This window comes from Marmota marmota, unplaced genomic scaffold, assembly GCF_001458135.2.
Source record: "Marmota marmota marmota unplaced genomic scaffold, marMar, whole genome shotgun sequence".
NCBI classification, from domain to species: domain Eukaryota; kingdom Metazoa; phylum Chordata; class Mammalia; order Rodentia; family Sciuridae; genus Marmota; species Marmota marmota.
In genome coordinates, this window is record NW_026007465.1 from 73134 (window position 1) to 81447 (window position 8314).

General features: G+C 36.0%; 1 non-coding gene across 1 annotated transcript; it reads right to left on the minus strand.

The window, feature by feature from the left end:
• Nucleotides 1–7809: 7809 nt before the first annotated feature.
• LOC125614810 lies at nt 7810–7924 on the minus strand. Its single transcript, XR_007345365.1, has one exon. It is a non-coding gene; the product is annotated as a U5 spliceosomal RNA (small nuclear RNA).
• Between the last annotated feature and the right edge of the window lie 390 nt (nt 7925–8314).

The window sequence follows — 8314 nt, forward strand, 5'->3', positions numbered from 1 at the left end:
TTGAACTTGGTCCCCCACGTTTTGTTCTTCTAGGTTGAAGCATTCATTTTCAGGAACACTTTGAATTTTTAGGTTTCACTTCGTTTTCCCTGATAGAGATACATGCTTTGGGGACTCTAAGTCAAACATGGTTTGTGGTAGATGCTAGAAACTTGACTCACTCAATTAGTTGTCAATGTGCTCTCTGCTTTGTGCCTTGGTGAAGTCACCCTAAGCAGAGGCAAAGAAAATACACTTTCATTTTAAAGTATTTGCAGAGCTTCCACAGTACTCCGAGTTTACTTTAATCTAAGAAAATATTTTTTAAACGTGATCTTTTTGATGCTGGAAGGAATGATGGGTTCTCCTTTCATACTTAGTGCCCCTCATTTCGACCATCAAGGTTGAAGCAGGAACACTTTGATATTTTAGATTTTACTTCATTTTCCCCAATAGGAATAAATGCTTTTGGAGCTATAAATCAAACATGGTTTGTGCTAAATGCTTGAAATTTGACTCATTCAATTAGTTGTCAGGGTGCTCTATCCTTTGTTTCTTGTTGAATTAACCCTAAACAGAGGCAAGGAAAATACACATTCATTTGAAAGCATTTGCAAAGCTTCCACAGTACTCTGAGATTACTGGAATCTCAGCAAAGATTTTTTAACCCGATCATGTTGATACTGGGAGGGAACGATTGATACTCCATTCGCACTTGGTCTGCCCAATTTTGTACTTCTAGGTTGAAGCATTCATTTGCAGGAAAACTTTGAAATTGTATTTTTCACTTGGTTTTTCCCTATAGGGATTCATGCATTTGGAACTCCACATAAAAGAAGGTTTGTGCTAGCTCCTTGAAACTTGATTACTTCTCAGAGCACTTTCTATGCTTTGTTCCCTGTGGAAGTAGCCTTAAGCAGAGGAGAGGAACATGCACTTTCATTTGAAAGCTTTTGCAATGCTTCAAAAGAACTCTGAGTTTATTGGAACCTCAGCAATGATTTTTTCACCCAAACTTGTTGATACTTGGAGGGAATGATCGCTACTCCATTTCCACTTTGTCCCCCACATTTTGTTCTTCTAGGTTTAAGCAATAGTTTGCAGGAACATTGTGAATTTCTAGGTTTCAATTCGTTTTCCCCAATAGGAATACATTCTTTTGGAACTCTAAATCAAAAAGTGTTTGTGCTAGATGCTTGAAACTTGACTCACTTGATTAGTTTTCACTGCCCTCTCTGCTTTGTTTCTTTGTGAAGTAGCCCTACTCACAGGCAAAGAAAACACACTTTCATTTGAAAGAATTTGCAAAGCTTCCACAGAACTCCAAGTTTACTGGAAACTCAGCAACATTTTTTCACCCGACCTTGTTGATACTTGGAGAGAATGATCGGTACTCCATTTGCACTCGGTCCCCCAAATATCATTATTCTAGGTTGAACCGATCATTTGCATGAACACTTTGAATTTTTAGGTTTCAATTGATTTTTCCCTATATGGATACTTGCATTTGGAATTCTAAATCAAACAAAGTTTGTGCTAGCTCCTTGAAACTTGACTCAATAAGTTCTCAGTGTGCTCTCTATGCTTTTTTCCCTGCTGAAGTAGCCCTAAGCATATGCAAGAAAAACACACTTTTATTTAAAATCCTTTGAAAATATTCCACAGAACTCTGAGTTTACTGGAATCTCAGCAAAGATTTTTTAAACCTGATCTTGTTGATACTGGGAGGCAATGATTGGTATTCTATTTGCACATTGTCCCCCTGATTTCATTCTTCTAGATTGAAGTGTTTGTTTGCAATAATACTTTGAATTTTTAGGGTTCACTTGGGTTTTCCCTGTAGGGATACATGCATTTGGAACTCTATATCAAAAAAGGTTTGTGCTAGATCCTTGAAACTTTACTCAATTAGTTCTCAGTGTGCTGTCTATGATTTGTTCCCTGTGGAAATACACTTAATTAGAGGTTAGAAATATACACTTTCATTTGAATGTGTTTGCAATGCTTCAACCAAACTCCGAGTTTACTGGAATCTCAGCAAAGATTTTTTCATCCGATCTTGTTGACACTTGGAGGAAATGATTGTTAATCCATTCGCAGTTGGTCCCCAATGATTTGTTCTTCTAGTTTGAAGCGTTCGTTTGCAGGAACACTTTGAATTTTTAGGTTTCACTTTGTTTTCCCTTATAGGGATACAAGCTTATGGAACACTAAATCAAACAGGGTATGTGCTAGATGCTTGAAACTTGAATGGCTCAATTAGTTGTCAGTGCATTCTCTGCTTTGTTCCATGCTGAAGTAGCCCTAAGCAAAGGCCAGGAAAATACACTTTCATTTGAAAGTGTTTGCAAACCTCCAACCAAACTCTGAGGTTACTGGAATCCCAGCAAAGATTTTTTACAACCGATCTTGTTGATACTGGGAGGGAATGATCATTATTCCATTTGCAGTTGGTCCCCTAAATTTCGTTCTTCTTAGTTGAAGCTTTCCTTTGCAGGTTCCTGAACTTTAAAATTAACCTAACCTTAACCATAACCCTTATCTAACCCTAACACTAAACCTAACCCTAAAACAAAACCTAACACTAACCCTAACCTAACCTTAACACTAACCCTTACCCCAATCCTAACACTACCACTAATTTTAACCCTAACTCTAACCCTAACTCTACAATTAAAGCTAACCATAACCCTAAACCTAACACTAACACTAAGCCTAACACTAAGCCTAACCCTAACCCTAAAACAAAACCTAAACCGAAAACTAAACCTAATCCTAACACAAAATTTAACTCTAACCCTAACCTTAAACCCAACATTAACCCTAACTCTAACCCTAACCCTACAATTAAAGCTAACCATAACCCTAAACCTAACACTAACACTAAGCCTAACACTAAGCCTAACCCTAACCCTAAAACAAAACCTAAACCGAAAACTAAACCTAATCCTAACACAAAATTTAACTCTAACCCTAACCTTAAACCCAACATTAACCCTAACTCTAACCCTAACCCTAACCCTAATCCTAACCTTAACCCTAACACAAACCCTAAACCTACAAATAACAGTAATCCTAACCTAAACCTAACCCTATCCATAAGCTAACGCTAACACTTACACTAAACTAAACAATAACTCTAAAACTAACCTTAAACCAAAACCTAAGCCAAGCCCAAACACTATCCCCAATCCTAACACAAAATCTAACGCTATCTAAAACCCTAACCCTAATCCTAAACCTAACCCTATCCTAACCCTAACCCTATACCAAACCCTAAACTAAATTCTAAGCATAAACATAAACCTAACCCTAATATTAACACAAAACCTCATCCTAAACATAACACTAACCCTAAACCTAACCTTAACCCTAAACCTTACACTAACCCTAACTCTAACACTAACACTAACTGTAACCCTAAACCTAACACTAACCCAAACACAAACCCTAACCCTCACCCTAACCCTAACCCTAATCCTAATAAGAACTCTAACCCTAACCCTAAGACTAACACTAACTCTAAAACTATCCCTCACACTAACCCTATTGGAACCCTAATGATCACACTAACCCTAAACCTAACATTAACCCTAACACTAAACTTAATCCAAACACAAAGTGTAACCTAAAACTTAACACTAAACCTAACCTAACCCTAAACTTTCCCTTACCTAAACCTAACACTATCAGTAAACCTAAACCTAACACTAACCCTAAACCTAACCCTAAACCTAAATTTAACCCTAACCCTAACCCTATTGCCTAACAAAAAACGTAACACTAAGACTATTCCTAACCCTAATCATAGCCATAATTCTAAAAGTAACACGAACCGTAATGCTAACCCTGACCCTAACTCTAACCCTTATTTTATTTGTAAACCTAACACTAAAACTAAATGTATCTTTAAACCTAACACTATCCCTAAACATAACCCTAACCATAAACCTAATACTAACCGTAACACTAACCCTAATACTAAACCTAGCCTTAACAGTAACACGATCCCTAACCGTCAACTAACACAACACTTACATATCCCTCACCGTAAAACTAAACCTAACCATAATCCTAACCCTAAATCTAACACTAATACAAAGCCTAATCGTAACCCTGACCCTAAGCTAACCCTAACCCTAAACCTAACCCGAATCTAAACCCTTACCATAAACCTAACTCTACCCTAACAGTAACACAATCCCTAACCATAAATCTAACACTAACCGTAAACCTAACCCTAACCCTAAACCTTACACTAGCCTAAAACTAACACTAAATCTAACCCTAAACTTAACCGTGACCATAAAACAAACACTAAATGCAACCGTAACACTAACACTAAACCTAACACTCAGCCTAACCCTTCCACTAACCCTAACACTAAAATTAACCGTAACACTAAATCTAGGCATAAACTTAACCCTAACCATAACCCTACATCTAACATTAGCCTTAACCTAAACCTAACACTAACACTAACCCTACCCATAAACCTAAAACTAACCCTAAAACTAACCCTACCCCAAACACTAACCCTAACTCTAACCCTAACACAACCTCTAACCCTGAATCTAACACAAACCCTAACCTTATCTCTAACCTTAACACTAACCCAAATCCCAAACCTAACCCTAACTCTAAACCTATCTGAAACAATAACCTTAACCTTAATACTAACACTAACTCTCACACAAACTTACCCTTAAACCTAACATTATTCTAAAGTTAACCCTAACCCTAACCCTTACACTAACCCTAACCCTAACTCTAACCCTAATACTAACTATAAACATAACCCTAACCAGAAAACTAACACATAGACAAACCCTATCTCTAACACTAACAGTAATCCTAACCCTAACACTAACGCTAATCCAAACCCTAATGCTAACCTTAACCCTAACACTAACACAAATCTTAAACCTAACCATAAGCCTAACACTAAAATTAAGCCTAACCTTAACCCTACCCCTAAAACTAAACCTAACCTTAATCCTAATACTAAAACTAACCCTAAACCTAATACTAAACCTAACCTTAAACCTAATAGTAAACCTAACACTAACCCTAACAAAAACTTTAACCCCAACACTAACCCTAACAATAACGATAAACCTAACCCAAAACCTAGCCTTACCCTAAATCTAACTTTTTCACAAATACTAAAACTAAACCTAAACTTAAACCTAGCCCTAACCCTAACCATAACACAATCCCTAACACTAATCTTATAACTAGGCTTACCCTAATGCTAACCATTACACTAACGAAAACGCTAACCCTAATCCTAACACTAACTGTAACCAGAAACTTAATACATACCCTAACGCTAACATTAACCCTAACAATAACACTAAACCTAACCCAAAGCCTAATTCTAACCCTAAACCTAACACAAACCTTAAAAATATCCCTAACAAGAACGATAACTCTAACCCTAATCCTAATCCTAATACTAACCGTAACCGTAACCCTGATCCTAAAACTAACCCTAACAATAACCATAAGCCTAAAACTCACCCTAAAACTATCCTTAACACTAACACTAAACCTAACCCTAACCATAATTCTAACCCTAACACAACCACTAAAACTAACACTAACCCTAACTCTAACCCTAAACCTAACCCAAACACAAACCCTAACCCAAAACGCCACTCTAAATCTAACATAACCCTAACCCTAACCATAATTCTAATACTAACCCTAACACAAACCCTATCCATAACCCTAACACTAACATTAACCCTAAGCCTACCCCTAACACTAAACCAAAACCTAACCCTAAACCTATCCCTAACCTTTACCCTAACCTTAAACCTAACACTAAACCTAAACCTAAGCATAAAAGTAAACCAAATTCTAACCATAAAGCTAACCCTAACCCTAACACTAACACTAACCGTAACACTTACACAAACCCTAACCTTTACCTTAACATTAACCCTAACCCTAAACCTAACCCTATCCAGAACCCTAACACATAGCCTAACCCTAAACCTCATACTAACACTAACACTAAACCTATCCCTAATCTTAACACTAACCCCAACTCTAACAAAAATCGCAATCCAAACTCTAATCCTAACACTAAAACTAACCCTAACCTAACACAACCCCAGACACTAACCCTAACCCTAACACTAACTCTAATACTAAACCTAAACTTAACACAAAACCTAACCATAACCGTAACACTAACCCTAACATAAACCCGAACACTAACACTAACCATAACCCTAACCCTAACCATAAAAATAACCCTAAACCTAACCCTATCCCTAAACCTAACACAAACACTAACACAAATGTAATACTAAACATAATGTAACCTTAATCCTAAACTTACTTCTAACACTAACACTAACCCTCACCCTATCATGAACGTTATCCATAACCATAACACTAACATTAAACCTAATCCTAAAACTAACACTAACCCTATACATAACCCTAAAATTAGACCTGACACTAACCCTACACCTAACCCTAAACCTAACCCTAAATGTAACCTTAACCTTAAATCTAAACCTAAACTAATCCAAACCATAACCGAAACCCTAACCCTAAGCCTTACACAAACCTTAACCCTAACCCTAACATTAACCCTAACACTAACACTAACCCAAACCTGACACTAACCCTAACACTAATCCTAATCATAACCCTAACCCTAAACCTAACAGAAACCCTAAAACAAACCCTAACACTAACCTAAGCTTAACAGTAACAGGAACCCTAACACTAATCCTAACAAAAAACTTATCTCTAATCCTAAACCTATCACTAACTCTAACCATAACCCTAACTCTAACACAAACCCTAACCCTAACAGAAACCCCAACCCTAACCATAACGGTAACCCTAATCTAACCCTTACTCTAAGCCTAACCTAATGGTAACCCTTAACCTAATCCTAACCTTAACTCTAAAACTAACCTTAAACCAAAACCTTACACTAACACTAACCCTAATCCTAACACAAAATCTAACCCTAAACCTAAACCTAAACCTAAAACTAACCCTAAGACTAACCATAACCCTAACACTAAACCTAAACCTATCTTTGAAACTAACACTATCACTAACCCTAACCCTGTCCCTAACCCTAACCATAACCCTAAACCTAACTGTAACCCAAACCCTAACACTAGTCTAAACCTATGCAAAACACTAACCCTAACCCGAACATTAAACCTATTCTTAACTGTAACTCTAACCATCACCGTAACCATAACCCTAACACTAACCCTAATTCTAACCCTAAACCTTACACTAAACATAAACCTAACTTTAACCCTAACACTAATCCTAACACTAACCCTATCTCTAAACCTAACCCCCCCCAAAAAAAACTCAAGCCTTGACCCTTAAAATAACCTATCCCTAAACCTAACCCTAACCTACCCCAAACACTAACTCTAACCACAAACCGAACACTATCACTAACCCTAACCTTAACCCTAACCCTAAACCTAACTTAAACTCTAACCCTAAATCTAAAACTCAACCAAACACTAAGCCTAACGTTAAACCTAACTATAATTCTAACCCTGTTTTTTTTATTTTTTTTATTTTGTCATTATTATTTATTAATAACAATTAGATTTTTAGGTCACTATGAACATAAAAATTCTTAGGAGTTTACATGGCACATGCAGCAAAATAGAACATTTTATTTGTAAAATAATTTCTTAATAAATACAGGCTTTGGAAAATATAAATAAACTATAAGACAAATTGCAAAAATTCTTCAAAAGTCTCCAAAACCAAAGGCACTTTACTTTGTTTAATATTATTATTATTATTATTATTATTATTATTATTAACTATTATTAAGCCTGGCCTCAAAAAATTGGGTTAAGACTCAGAATTGTTCTTCTCCACAAAACAATTAATAAAAGGCAAAAGGTTTATATAATCTGAGGGGAAACCAAAGTATAAATTTACTTTCTTAAACATGGATATGTCCACTAGTTTGTATTTTCAATGTAGTAGTAGGATATAAATGGGAACTATAAATAGTGAATTTTATTTAAAATCTTTTGAATCTATACGCAACCAACTAAATTAATATATGTCTCCCTGTTCAAGCAAGAAGTCATCAAGAGAGATGACATAAATTTAGAGTGATTTAACATTTCCAGATTCCTATATTCACTTTTATTTGTGAATTTAACATGATATTTCTAGTTTTACATTGCTTCTTAATCTTAAATAACAAATCAGCAGGCTAAATCTTCTTTTTTCTTGTCCTTATTTTACTTCCCATTTGCCTGAGGTGCTTGCATAGATTTTAAGTGCTATAGCAAGTGTTGCATCCCTTTACAGG